The sequence below is a fragment of the Podarcis melisellensis genome (genome assembly GCF_964234715.1).
Source record: "Podarcis melisellensis genome assembly, chromosome: 3".
Classification (NCBI taxonomy): Eukaryota; Metazoa; Chordata; class Lepidosauria; order Squamata; family Lacertidae; genus Podarcis; species Podarcis melisellensis.
The window spans coordinates 37,055,547-37,068,490 of NC_138530.1; the positions used below are offsets into that span (position 1 = coordinate 37,055,547).

At 40.0% G+C, this 12,944-nt stretch overlaps 1 protein-coding gene and 1 long non-coding RNA gene across 8 annotated transcripts in view; one reads left to right on the forward strand and one right to left on the reverse strand.

Annotated features, from left to right (window-relative positions):
- The window catches only part of BTBD9 (BTB domain containing 9), a 153,596-nt gene that overhangs the window by 126,632 nt on the left and 14,020 nt on the right, over positions 1-12,944 (forward strand). The window lies entirely within an intron of this gene.
- The window catches only part of LOC309366012, a 69,649-nt gene continuing 64,645 nt past the window's right edge, over positions 7,941-12,944 (reverse strand). For 2 of the 4 annotated variants that reach the window (XR_014166392.1, XR_014166393.1), the window contains exon 4: positions 7,941-9,972. This is a non-coding gene — a long non-coding RNA (uncharacterized lncRNA). Of the gene's footprint in view, positions 9,973-10,794; positions 10,905-12,944 lie in introns of those variants that run through there. The other 2 variants (XR_014166394.1, XR_014166395.1) reach the window with 1 other exon arrangement.

Sequence of the window (12,944 nt, forward strand, 5' to 3'; positions counted from 1 at the left end):
AGGTTTTACCAGGACAAATTAAATACATGAATCATAGAAATCAGAGAAGTAAAAGAATTATTAGGTCTTCAAATTTTCCCTGTGGGTTTATTCTGAGATTATTCCTTACAGTATATTTTCTAGAGTTTTATTGTCAGTCCAGTTTCATATGTCTCAGACGATATGGCTTTCACTACTTCCCGTGGGAAACTATTCCATAATTTAAAAGATAGCTGTCATTAGTAGATTTCCCCCCTTCACCTTATTGCAGTTCACTATTTTCCTTTGCATCTCCAGCGGTCCCTCTTCCCTTTTGAATTCACACTCTTGAAATATTGAACTTATAGACATTCATCCTGTTCCTCCCACCAGCTTAACAAATTGAAGGCACTATTTAGTTTTTAATCTTTTCTCATACCTTGGACTCTAAATCATTTTCCCCCCTTTATCCATAGCCTTCCAGTTCAATGTATATCCTTTTTATTGCGGTTCAGAAAATTGTATATTTGAACTACAGCCTCTTCCAAAATGGGGAAAAGTTTCTACGTCGGGGTGTGGTGACATCCTCAAAGTGCTTTTGCATTCGCATCTGTTAGGCCTTCCTTCCTCAGCTTAGTGCCAATGCTGGCTGGGGCTGATGGAAGTTGTAGTCTAGAGGACACATCTGTGTAAAGACTGCACATTCGCCCCATACATTCTGTGCCCTCCCATGTATGTATTTCCCTTTCAATGGTAAAACAATACAGTTTAAAATAAAATGAAAATGAAACAGTTTTAAATGGTTTTTAGATGATTTAAATATATCTAAAACATTTAGAACATCTGGAAACATCTAAAAGCAGATACTCTCACATTTACTAATTTCAGTGTTATCTATAAGCCATCAAGGCCTGGACAAACAGGAATGCCTTCAAATAATTATATCCACACTTTCTGTTTTCCATGATTAACACAGTTTGAGCCAATTTCAAAACCATTTTGAATTCTCCAAACTAGTTAGTATTCACTATGTGTAATTTTGGTGCCTCACACTGTCTTCACAGGCTTGCTGAGGGGATAGAATGAGCAAGGTGACAATCATTCGTGCCCCTTGGAAAGGGGGGTGGGGATAGTTGTGTAAGAGAAGGGAGGTTTATTTAGGGACCAAAAGCTTTTTAGTAGCTGCAGTAGCCCCAAGATTTGTTATGTCAGCACATAAGCACATAGGTTTGGTGAACATAAGGTGTCGTGTTCATATATTTAACCCAAACATATGTGACATAGCACCAGACATACCTGTGTGGGCATAAAAAAGATGTTAAACTAAGGTTGTATGAAGTTATGGAAAGAAATGTTCAGGGCTCTGGTGCAGTCCCAAGAATGCTTGCTTGGGTCACCATTTGTGCCGTTCAGTCTTGATGAAAATTGTATCATAAACTGAGTTGTCGTCTTTCCTAAGTTTAGGTTAACCAGTGCTTGGGCATGAATCATTAACAAACTACTGTGTTACACATTTTGCAAAATTCAGGTGCTTGTTTATCTTTTGACTTGTTTATTTTCCGTTTGGAGGCGGTGCTACAATTTACTGCATTCCTTAGTGGTTTGACATATCAATTAGATGCTACCAACAGTAATGGAGGGGCAGTTGCTCTCACTGTGAAGTTTTTATGGCCAGGCTATGGAATAGCACCCCAAGGGAATGTAAAAGAAAGTATTGATAAATAACATGTAGCCTGGCAAAACAACAAAGGAGACTGATTAAAAGGGTGGGGTAGGTCCATCTAAAATGCTGTCAGCTCATTTTGTGGCAACTATATCTTTTGTTTTAATTGTAGTGGAGATCACTTGGGCTAGATTTATAACAATCTTGTGTTACTTACCCTAGTTGCAGATAAACGAGGAAGAACTCTCCCTAATATTTTTTTTAAAAAAATTTTTTGCTGGCTGCATGAGGAGAAATGAGCAATAAGTTAACGAAAGACTAAAAAAAAACATGGTTCAGTATTTATATTTCTACCTGGCTTATCCTCAAAGGCCAATAGTGTTGTTGTTGGCGGCAGCATTTGTCTGTCTCAAGAGACAATGGAGTGCACTTCCAGAAGTGAAGTGGCCTCCCTGGGGTGTGTATATAGAGGTCCTGGTCTGCCCAGACGAAAAGACTCTGCTCTTGGCCTCGCTGATGTGGTTCAAAGGAAAGCAGAGCAATACGTTTGGCGCCATCTTTGCTGGAAGGAGGCATATAAGGTGCCGTCCAGCCTTCTTAGGGATTCCACTCTGGATTTGTGTAGGGTTTACTCCTTAGCCCAGGCATGTCCAAAGTCCATTTTAGGGGCCTAATCCGGTCTGCCGGTCGGTTTAATCTGGCTCCTGTGGCAGTTTATTTCCTGGGTCAAAATCCTAATAAAAAATCCTCAACAACTTCAACCCTAAAAAAAGGTCAACAACTATGGTTGTCCCTTTGGTCGGCCCTCATGGCCCTTCACTTCATCAAATTTGGCCCTCTTTGAAAAAAACACACTGCCTTAGCCTTTTCTTCTCATGAAGAGATCCCACAAGGCAGCAGAGGTTTAGGATCAGAGTTTGCTTTCTCCAAGATCAGCTACCTTCCCAGGTTGACGCGCCCCATCTGCCTCTAATAGGGTAATGGCATCAAAATACAGTAATACATGGTGTATTAAAACAGATCACTTTCAGAAGATAACTTGACATGAGTATCATTGAGCCTCTGAAGGAGAGCTGCCATAACAGTTCTCTCACTGTTCTGACTTGACATGCACGATGTCATTCTCAGCAGACCACAGACATGGAAACTGGTCAGAGGGTGGGAGGGTACTGCCCCCTCTAAACCTGCAAAATTTGAAACCAGTTACTTAGTCTGAGCAATTAGTTTAGTTTTACCACACAATCCTGTCCATGGAAGTAAGCTCCAGTTTCTTCACAATGGCTTACTCTCAGGAAAGAGACTCAACTGAAGCACAAGGTGGATGACTATTTTATACTGCTGTACAGTGGTACCTCGGGTTAAGTACTTAATTCGTTCCAGAGGTTCATTCTTAACCTGAAACTGTTCTTAACCTGAAGCACCACTTTAGCTAATGGGGCCTCCTGCTGCCACCACGCCGCCAGAGCACGATTTCTGTTCTCAACCTGAAGCAAAGTTCTTAACCTGAAGCACTATTTATGGGTTAGCGGAGTCTGTAACCTGAAGCGCATGTAACCTGAAGCATATGTAACCTGAGGTACCACTGTATTTGTATTTGCATATATGCTCAGATAATTGATTTGTTTGAGTTCTTGTGGCAGAAAATGTGATGAATTGTATTATTTCCAGGGTTACATTATTAAATTTATTTAAGATTTCATACATATATTTATGTTTGTGTAAAACCATGTTTTTTCCAAGATGCTCCCAATTTCAAAGGTTCAAGTTATAATTGTATAACATTTAGTATCAAAAGGTCCTGATATTTGGGTGTATAAATTTTGTTCATTATGAGTTTTGTGTTTTACACATTTTTCTCTTTCCTGAATTAATCAAAACACCATTTTAAAATGGTGTCATCATTATTATTACATGAGCAGCTTTCTAAAAAATGCCAGGGAAGTCAGTATAGACTTCATTAAATCTTTTATGTTGGATTTTCCGTTGTAATAAATATGCACTATCAGTTCCATGTTTTATTTCTGTTGTAAATCATGCGCCATAAAACTTTGTGGCAGTTTCACACAAAAAAGTACGTTATTGATTATTGTAGGTTCCCTCTTTTTACAAAAATGTAAACATTTAGCTTTGAATCCATGTGCAAATTATGAGAGATATCTTATGAGGAGATGGGAGATGCAGGAATTAAAGAGGGAGCGTTTCTGTAAGAGTTTTTCTTCTGTAAAACATTAGCACAACAACTTAGACAAAAGTTAAAGTTACACCCACACAACCTTTGACTCACTAAACCAAACACTGTTAGGTGCAGTGGCCCAGCATGGGCTCCTGTTTTTCCGCTTGCCTTAGAAGCAAGCCCCTGATGGAGCACAATCCCTGATTGGTGGTCTTCCTCTCTCTGGCTTGGTGCATTGCAAGTTCTGAACAGATCAGTGTGTCTGGCTGTTAACCAAAAGGTTGGTGGTTCAAGCCCACCGAGGGACAGGATTCATGCATTGCTGGGGTTGGACTGGATTGCCCTTGAAGTCCCTTCCAGCTCTACAGTTCTATGATTCCATGAAGGCCTGAAGGAAAAGGGAGCCCAATTTATTTGCCTGCAGTGCTCTCTGCCCAAGCTTCCCTTTTCTGAAAGTCTTTGCTTTCCCCCTCATTGCCAGCTGGATCAGATTATTAACCACTTTGGGGCTTTATTGTTCTGATGCTGCTGCTGCTCTGTTGTTTGCTTATATTAATAGGGTTGTTTTTAATTTTATGTATCATTGGATTTTGTTCATCATTGGAAAATGTCCTGGGATCACACTGATGTGATGCAGGTCAGTTTACAAAGTGGATAATCAAATAAATAAATGCAATGAAATCTAAACTTACCCTTTCCTCCCTCTGTTATCTTCCCCAGTGTCAGATTGTAAGTCCTTAGGACAGTGATTGGTTTGTTTTATTTATGTTTTAAAGTTCCATATATTTTAATGATGCTGTATAAAAATACATTAATCAGTACCTGATTGATAGTCGAGAATCTGACATTGAATATTTTTGTCTGTATCTAGCAAGAGTTCAAGTTTCTAAGCAGACATTTCTCATTGAAAACCTTTAAAAACTAGGGCCCAGGGTAACATCAAGATCTCCACAGACCATGATATTATTTGCTACACAAATGCATAGTAAATGCCTAGGTGAACAGATACCTCAGCTGTAATTATTTAGCTGCCTATTTGTTCTTTCATTTTAAGTAAATTACTTCCCTATGTTGTTCTGAGTATTTTAAAGAGAAACAGCCGCTTCCATGCATGAATCTGATAGAAATGTATTAAAAATAAATTAGTCCAAGAAAGACTAATTGCTAACTCCTCCGAGAATATATAGGCAGAGATTTTGCTATGCTGGTTTCATTGCCAGAGACGGAAGAAGTAACATTTATTGGAATGCCACAGTTGTTGGCATGTTTAACACTTGGAGTCATTTGGGAACTGAATATTTCTCTTTAGGTTTTTGTTTTTGTTAAGCAACTATCTTAATAATTGATGCATAGGCCAGTCATGTAAGTATAACACCTCTAACAATGTGAGATGCTTGTTCATATTACATTTTCTTCAGAACACTGATTATGCATCTTTAGTTACCTTTATTATCATTTATGATCTTCTGTTCTGTATTTTTAATTAGTACAGGGAGTCATATTAGTTCATTGTCACATCAATAGAATGTATATTTATGTTCCCATTAGACGACATTTTCCAGTTTCTCTTAACAACTCAAAAGGGAGATCAATATATGTATTCTGGCTGCTTTCCAAAATATATGGTTTGACTGTCATCCAGTGGTGCAGTTAGGTAATTTTATACCCTAAACTTAATGGTCTTACTGCCCTCTCCCTCATTTTAGTGGAAATGGTTTGGAGCCACATTATTTATTAGTGGAAGGGAAGTGGCAGTTTTCACCAGCTCACCCACCAATTTCCTGTGCCCCCTAAAACCTGCTCCAGAGGTTATGGAATCCTCCAGAACAGTGTTGGGAATTGCCAGTGGGCAGAAGAGGGAATAGCCTCCACTGTATTATTTGTCTATTTTACAAATGAGTAGAGCCTTTCTGATCATTGAAAGACAGCTTTGCATCCATCCTTTTTCATATTACTTAAAATGTGGTAATTTCTCTCCCCCAACCCTCCCATATGCTTTTAAGCTGTTACCTTACAGGTGTGTCAAACAAAGTAATCTTGCTATAGAGAATTATTTGCTAAAATTATTGCTATATAAATCTAATATAAATAAATAAATTTTAGGAAATCCTAAAAAGTTGTTTTTTTTAAAAAAATGGACTGATCACGTACGGAGCTCTTGTAAAAAAATATGTTATCTATCTGTATATGTAGATATATGTGTATGTGTGCTTATATATAAAAACACATATCTGGATTATATATCATCATTTTGATCCGTAATCAGTGAGAACAATAATTAAATTAATCCACACATACATCAAAAAGAAAGATTCATTTCAGTATTTTATGTTACATTATTTGTTTATTTATTTAAAAGCCTGGTCAAACCCATAAGTTATCCAGTGTCATCTCATCTTCATATTTCCTTAATCAGATTAATTATAGATTAGTTACCCAGAAGTGGCTTAGTCATGCTGGCCACATGACCTGGAAGCTGTGTGTCGACAAACACCAGCTCCCTCGGCCTATACAGTGGTACCTCGGATTAAGTACTTAATTCGTTCCAGAGGTTCGTTCTTAACCTGAAACTGTTCTTAACCTGAAGCACCACTTTAGTTAATGGGGCCTCCCGCTGCTGCCGCGCCGCTGCTGCACGATTTCTGTTCTCATCCTGAAGCAAAGTTCTTAACCCAAGGTAATATTTCTGGGTTAACAGAGTCTGTAACCTGAAGCGTATGTAACCCGAGGTACCACTGTAGAGCGAGATGAGCGCGCAACCCCAGAGTCGTCCGCGACAGGACCTAACAGTCAGGGGTACCTTTACCTTTACATAGAAAATCCCAATCCTTGCCACCAGCTCAACTCCCATGGCATGCCAGGTTAATAATCAAATACACCACAATGAGAATATAATTATGATTCAGTGGAATATAATGATTATAAATACAATAACTCAGCAACACTATTTTAACTTAATTTGAATGAAGTATAGCAGTTAGTATCTAATTCATATTTATTTATCATAAAGATTATAAATAATGCCTAATTATAAAGTTGTAAGTGACAATATCTTGCATGTATCAGTGTTTCATGTTTTAAACTCATGTATCTTCTGTGGCTTTAGTTTTTCCCCAGATGCTGTTCTCATAGGAGGGTTTGTGGATGTACTTCGACTGTCACTATAGCAGCTGTGATAATGCTCCCCTCCCTCGCCATAGCTATAGCACAAATTACATTATTTCAGTTTTCCAGAGCAATTATTCCACCGCCTCCCATGCGAACTCAGAGTTTTGGTTGTTTTCAAATAATCAAGATAAATGTATTATTTTCTTATATGAGAACCAAATTCAGTTCATGAGCTTCTGTTTGTTACTTTGGGAGATAACTTTCTCAAGCATTTATCTAATTTCTGGGATGCTGAATTCTCCACTGTGGCTGCCAACCACTCTCGAGAACTTCCCAACTGCAAGTATTCTCAGTAGTGGTGGGGCAGAATTGGGGAAATGGTTAAAAAAAGCTATTACAGTGGTACCTCGGGTTAAGAACTTAATTCATTCCAGAGGTCCATTCATAATCTGAAACTGTTCTTAACCTGAAGCACCACTTTAGCTAATGGGGCCTCCTGCTGCCGCCGTGCCGCTGGAGCACAATTTCTGTTCTCATCCTGAAGCAAAGTTCTTAAGCCGAGGTACTATTTCTGGGTTAGCGAAGTCTGTAACCTGAAGCGTATGTAGCCTGAAGCATAGGTAACCCGGGGCACCATTGTATACAGGAACACCCAGAAAAGCAAGGCCTCTAGCCCTTTCTGCTAGCTGCTAATCCCTTCCTCCATCTGGTTGCCTCACCATTTCAAGTTCAGCAGCTGGCATACAATTTCTAGCACACAGCACACACATCTCCTGCCGCAATCCCTACAGGTTGGTCCACGCTTCTACCTCCTATTTGCCATTTCAGATTTTGTGCATCATCACCTTTTGCCCTCTCATTTTGTTTAGCCACTTGCTTCTCTAACTCTCCAAGATTCCTCACACCAGTTCAAGCAATGTGTTGTTTACATTTGACTCCCTTCTCCTTAACCCCACATGTCTAACTGGCATCTATTTCCTCCCATCGAATTATATGTTATCAACCTTTCTACATCACCCACACATTGCTTCTCCCCACCCCTTCTCATGCTATTGCCCCTGATCTCCTGCCGCCTATAGCCTCCTATAGACAACATATAGTTGTCAGTCTAATCTGAATGCCGCCTATGAGCTGAACCTTATTTTTGTAATATATTGTGTATTTGATTGCTTTAAACTCTAGATTATTGTCTTGTTGCCATTCCCCACACTTAGAAAATCCAGTTTTTTGCCATGGTACACCAAGGACCTAACAGATAACATTTGATATACATATGTGTTAACTGTACAGATGTAGACAAAGACATGTTCTAACAATGGTTATTACTTTAAGGATGGAAGAAAAGTAGAACATTATACAGGCATCCCCCCCCCCCGCAATTATGTGTGTTCTATGCACCTGCAGTGCCAGGAAATAAGTAAATGGAATCATACCAGGAAGTGGCAGGAAAGACCTGAAGATTCCTTGGGGCTGAGGAGGACATCAGTGAGGGCAGAGGAAGCCCCAAAGACACTGGAGGTGCAATGGGGTTTTGTTTCGGCTGCTCAGACTCCCTGCGTAAGAGCTGATGTGTGGGATAGCCCATCAGTACCAAGTGCTTTCCTGTACATCCTTCATCCTCCTACTGGCCCCAGAGCTTCAACTCTGGTTGAAGGGAGAGTTGAGTGGGGGGGGGGATTGGAGAACAGGACAAAATGAGCATTTAGAGGCTTTTTAGAGGTTGCTCCCCATTTTACATGATTTCAGCTCGTGTGTGGGTGCCTGGAACAGAACCCATGTGTAAGTGGGAGGGGGGTGCCTGTAATATAGGCAATTTGTATCCTGAGTAATAATGTATTTTCCCTTCCCTCTGCCTCCAAAATAAAGGAGCAAGAAGAAGGATGAAAACTTATCTTTGAATTGACTGTGGGATGCTCAAAGCTACTGAGTTTCTTAGTGACAGCTGTTGCTGTTGGAAAGATGAAAGTACTTAGCCCAAGAGTCTGTTTATGTGTTTGAGCAGAGAAAGCAATATTCGTCGCAGGAAGCTCTGGAACAGACAGACTCTGAGAATGAGAGAGCGTGAGATAATTATCTAAATTATGTTCAGGCTATTATTGAAGACGAATATAGTTAAAATGTAATTAAATATGACGGGCTCACAGGATGCAAGCATGGCTTTGGAATGCTAATCATCAATTACAGCTCTCCTTGGGGGACTCAGGCAGAACGAGAAAGTTGGGAGGGGATGGCTGAGGTGAGATATGGAGTATTAAATAACACCCCTAGGGCTATAACAAGGCTAATTTCTTTTAAGAGATGAAGCTGTGGCACCAGGGGACTTTGCTGGCCAAGCAGCATGCACTGTTGCCTTTCAGCTTGAGGACCCTCATGCAAGCCTAAGTATAGGCTGCTGGTACCAGGCCTTTTCTTCAAGATGTAAGCCTCAGCTGGAAGTAATGATTATATTCTCCCCCCAAATTATAATGCCTGTGTTTTTGTGTATATGTATCAGTGCTATATTTCTTTCTTAGTCTTCCATTCATTTATATCCTCTTACTCAGGCGGGCCAATGGTCCTTGCTGAGATTTCTTGGCATTACTAAAAATAAAAAATTACTGCCGCAAGAAAATTGGGTTCGTTTTCTAGCAGTAATTCATGTTGTGATGCTGGAGTGAGAAAATATGCACTTAACAGCTTCCAGGGACAATTTCAGCAGAGTACTGTGTGAATGGTAAGCCATGGTAACAAAGCTACTTGTTAGAACCTGTGGAAGTATGTTTGATTTCTCCCCACCCTTAACTTGCTATGTATTTTCCTTGGACCTGTTGCGGGTTATAATAATCTGTTATTATCTATCAGATTGCTTTTACTAAGTCCAGCAACCATTTCTAATTGTTAATGAATATTCCTGGACCAAAGTAGCACAGAGCAGAAACTCTTAAAGTTAGGAGAATGTTCCATCTTTTATTTGTAACATTTCCTGTTGAATTCAATTCATCAGGCTTCACCAGAGCTCACAACTGGTCCCTGAATGCTTGCTGTCAGTCGTCTGAATTTTCCAGTCTCCCAGTTAGAAGTTACAAATCTCCTAGTCCAAAAGCAATACGAGTAAATACTTCTGGAGTGTGTGCGGGTGTCTTATAGATATTGTTACAGATAGGTAGCCGTGTTGGTCTGCCATAATCAAAACAAAAAAAATTCCTTCCAGTAGCACCTCAAAGACCAACTAAGTTAGTTCTTGGTATGAGCTTTCGTGTGCATGCACACTTCTTCAGATACACTGAAACAGAAGTCACCAGACCCTTCTATATAGTGAGAAGGTGGGGAGGGGTATTACTCAGAAGGGTGGGAGAGACCTGGTCTGAACAAAGACATTGGATTCTTATCTCATTATACATGACAAAGCCATTTTTCACCTTCTCACCCCTTGCTTTTTCCTGTAAGACCTATTGCAGTCGTTAAGAGTTGTCAACAGGCTCATCACAGCTATCTGCCAATCACCCATTCCCACCACCCTTCTGAGTAATACCCCTCCCCACCTTCTCACTATATAGAAGGGTCTGGTGACTTCTGTTTCAGTGTATCTGAAGAAGTGTGCATGCACACGAAAGCTCATACCAAGAACTAACTTAGTTGGTCTTTAAGGTGCTACTGGAAGGATTTTTTTTTATAGATATTGTGTATAGCAAATACACAATCAATATAATCCCATAGTAAAATTTGCATCCTTGTCCTCAAAATTACAGCCTTGCATTCTTTGCCATGACATATGCAAGATTCAGAAGCAGTGTTCCTGATCATATGGACTCTCCCAAATGATGGAGGCAGTTGTAAGGTCAACTGCAGGAGGCAAACTTCTAAAGGGTTATCATTGTGATATTCAGTAAAGATACTCCATTTGATCAAAGCCTCTTAATGTCAGTTGTATCCTTCTGCTGACACATTCAAGTCTTCACTTAATATGACAGATGACAGCCTTCATTGCTTATTCTCTTCATGGGTGGAGATCTGCAATGAAAGCTAAAACTCTCTTAGTCAGTGTTCAGAGCCAATGGGCACAGTCTTATTTGTGTCTTAGGGACCCCTGAATTAACTTGGCTTTTTTGTGCAAGCAATGGAAACTAATGCAGGAAAACAAGACTGCGGCAGTAACCATATCAGAAAAGTCACTTGCAAGTTAGGCTTTTTAAATTAGCAGCTGTTTCTACATATATATTTTTTTGCAGAGAAAATGCCATATTCTCAGATGCTTCTCTAGCAAACCTGCTCAAGTCTTACCTAAAAAAGCAATAAGACTACCAAAATTACCCAAGAATGTCTTCTTAAAGCTGGTGTAAATAACTTTAGAATCAGGTGGATTGCATTGGGTTATATGCAGGGAAGCTGTGCCTTTGTGGAAAGCTCTTCCATTTGTGCAGTGTTTGTTGACCCTTCTACTCATAAAAGCTCAGCTACTTGGGAGGGTTGTGGGACCCTCCAGAGCAGAAAGGGGCACAGCAAAGAGGACTGCAGTAAATAGAGAGGATGGGCAGAAACCAGGTGCTGCTGACTTGTGTGACTGTAAGCACTTTCTGCTAAGGCAGAGCCATCATTCAATGCAGCCCATAAGAATTGATTTAAATGAGTAAAGAGTGATGCTCAACTAATGGAACAAGTTCACCTGGATCAACTAAAACATTATTTAAGCTTTGTACCAGGTCGATACTCCTGCTCAAATTATACAGCAATTGTAATAGACAGGTGTTGTTCTGGTGCTTTCCTTTCTGCTAATTTATAGTATACAAGGCTATTCTAAATGCTTTTGTGATGTAATCTGAATTTCTAACCCCTTATCCAGAAGGTCATCTTACCTGGGGGTTTTTTTAATCGTTTCTTTTATTCTTTGTTGCTGTAATCTAGTTTGTAAGAAGTCAGTTTGGTGTTTTTTTTAATCTGATGTTCAAGTCGAGTTCAAGAGGGAAAAACACTAATCTGATAAAGCATAAAGTAATGAAGGAATGCTGTTATATGAAGACATCCAGATTTTATTTCTGTGTCCTGTTTGGTGATAATAAATGGGTCATCAAATTGCCTTGCTTAAGGTAAAGGTACCCCTGCCCGTACGGGCCAGTTGTGTCCGACTCTAGGGTTGTGTGCCCATCTCACTTAAGAGGCCGCGGGCCAGCGCTGTCTGAGGACACTTCCGGGTCACGTGGCCAGCGTGACAAAGCTGCTCTGGCGATCCTGCACCAGCGCAGCACACGGAAACGGTGTTTACCTTCCCGCTATAAAGCAGTACCTAATTATCTACTTGCACTTTAAGGGTGCTTTCGAACTGCTAGGTGGGCAGGAGCTGGGACTGAACGACGGGAGCTTACCCCGCCGCGGGGATTCGAACCGCCAACCATGCGATCGGCAAGTCCTAGTTTTACCCACAGCGCCACCTGCGTCCCTTTGCCTTGCTTACATATGACCTAAAGATACGGCACAGCATTAGAAATAATGTGGCCCTTTTATAGTGTAAGAAATTACACTTGGGAGAGGGGTTGTTGTTGGTATTAATTTTTTGTATCTTTATTTTTATATATTTTTAGATTTATGTGGGAAATGTTCAGTTTGGTTGTTTACTTTTTGATGAATGTTATTGTTTATGACTACTTTTGTTATGTTTGTAATTATGCACATCTTTTCATGTTTTAAGCCGTATTGAGTATGGTTTTAACTATGGAAAGGTGCATACAAATAATATTAATTATTAAAACTAAAGCATACTGTAATCCACTTACAACTACAGTTTTCCTCCCTTCCTTTAAAAACTATACAAAAATCTTAAAGCATTGAGTTTTGGACCAGATAAAAATCCATCTAGTATAGCATCCTGCTTCCTAGCAGCCAGCCAGATGTTTCTGGAGCCTCACAACATAGGGCCCTGTTTATTATTTTCCACAATGTCCCTCTCAGATGACCAGATACAGTGGAGGACAGCAGGGCTCCTGCCTCTTTTGCAGTTATAGAGAAGTGCCAATTTCAACAAGTGCAGCCTGCTCTGTGGGGTAAGAAAAGGCGCACTTTCTGAAATTG